Raw genomic sequence first — 2,293 nt, 5'->3', positions numbered from 1 at the left:
GCCTATCCAATTGATCTCCTTTCATTTGTATAGACAAGGCCTTACTCAGACCATGGTCCAAAACCATAGAGATCCAATACTAGGGACCCAAAACTTGGGTTCAATATTTTAGATGCAATACCACGGACCAAAACCATAGGATCAAAAACATCGGACTAAATACCATCGATCAACCATAAAATTTCCCACGTGCGTGCGTTTCTCTACATGAAAGTTTGTGAACTTGAAGTCCGCACTTTTTGTTCAGAGAACCTGCAGGTATGTCCACACCTCTTGTTCGGAGCACCTGCGGATCTGCGGCTTTTGTTCGGCGCACCTACGGGTATCTCATTTTCTATCATGTTGAGAGCCTGAACTGTGAGTTGTCACCAGAGTGAGTTGCCCTGAAGGACAACACCTGTGCCATAGTGCCAAACCTGAGTCATAATGCCAACATGGCTCTACGTGCCTGTTTCTCATTTATCATCTTATATGTAATTAAAAAATAATTATTGAATACACCAAAAATAAAATAATAGTCAGGGAACATTGCTCGATTGTATTATATAGGTTGCATGATAACCATAAAAAATAAAGAAATGAATTGAATACATGAAAACATTATTTAGTTGAGTCCGTTTAAAATTTTTGGATGTCATATTACATGTAGTACATCGCATAATCCCAAGGAAATAAAGATAGGAAGGAAAGGAAAGAACTTTCTTTCTCACTTGGGTATGTTTAATAGATATGTAGATATTGGGATGTTAAAAAAAGACAATATATTTCATATGAGATATCTTTCATATTCTAGAAGAGGATATAGTAGGTCATGTATTAGAAAAAAAATTAATAGATTATAGAATAGGTAGTCAGAAATCACAGTTTTGATACTAGACACTCGTAAATGAACAGGGAGTAAAGACATCCATTTTAATTTCAAGGTTCTGTATTGCCACAAAAACTTAGAGATAAACATAACACTTGGTCATTTTCAACTTGTAATAGGAGCCCTAATAACATTGTTTTAGGGGTGGCCCTGTTAGAAAGAGAGTATGGGCAACAAAGATTTTATGCTTAAGATCCTTCATCTTTCATCTACATTTTTTTAGGTTTGAGAAAGGGAGATTTCAGCACAAGAAATTGAGAAAGGGTGATTTCAGCAGGGGGGATTTGAGCAAGGGTTGTTCAACAAGAGAGGATTTAGATCATAAGGCTGCCATGACCATCCTTTTTGTTTTGTGGTGTTTTGGGAAGTGACAACTTTAGTTTTTGACTAGTTTGTGGCATTTTTGGGTAGCTACAACCATCCTTAAGTTTCAATTTTTCAATATAATTTTCCCTATTTCCTAATATTTGAGGGGTCAAGTTTTTAGCATGTTTCCATTTTGAATACTTGTTTATGATGAATTTAAATGATTTAAATGTTATTCTTTGATGGTTTTTATGTTTACAAGAGAAATATATGTATCTATATCATTGAATATATCCTAGCCTTGTATAGCTAAAGGAAGTATCCTTGTATAAAGTGACCCACCACCATCTGTGTTGGATCACTCGACCTAACTTCTACTTGCCTATCACTTAATAGGGTATCCGACTATGCCTAAAAATATACCACCTAACTATGTAATGCAACTATTTTTTCCCATATACTATCCAAGTGAACCCTCCAATTCTCAAGGCTCTCTACAAAAAAAAAAAAAAAACAAATTAGTTTACCCAACTACTCTCCCAACACATAATAAGTGTATGCATTTATTTAGGGTTTAAAACCTACTCGGGTCATCAACATGCCTCCCTAGATCTTCCATAAGGATCTCCCATAGTAGACCCTATGTTGTATCTCCCTCATAAACCCTCACTGCCAACTTATAAGACCCCCATGTTGATGTTATCCGATGTATCCTTAATCTCATCCTATGTAGTCATAATTGTACTACCTACAAGCATCTAAACTCCAATCTTAGGAGATTTTTGGGGCTGATGGCCAGTAACAATCTTAAGGGCAGGCTCTAACACCAACCAATTTTCATATGGTGGGAGCATTAGTCAATAGTAATTGTCTCAAGAGCACTACTATAAGGGAACACCGATATAATAAGATCTTTGGTTGTAATATATATGAGTATACCCCTATCTATGTTGTTTAGCACTTTATATATAGCTCTTAGCTCGTAATAGTCAAATTACCTTTATTAGATTTCATATGGATAATACATGAGCTTTAACATGATACATGATGTTCACAACTTAGTGTATACATGTTACATATGACATATTGCTAGCATTAACTTGTTATACTGTAATAACC

The sequence above is a fragment of the Pinus tabuliformis genome, chromosome 2_2, assembly GCF_031772625.1.
Source record: "Pinus tabuliformis cultivar Carrire ecotype Pingquan chromosome 2_2, CPIR1, whole genome shotgun sequence".
Lineage (NCBI taxonomy): Eukaryota > Viridiplantae > Streptophyta > Pinopsida > Pinales > Pinaceae > Pinus > Pinus tabuliformis.
Note: the sequence above shows the minus strand (reverse complement) of the source record.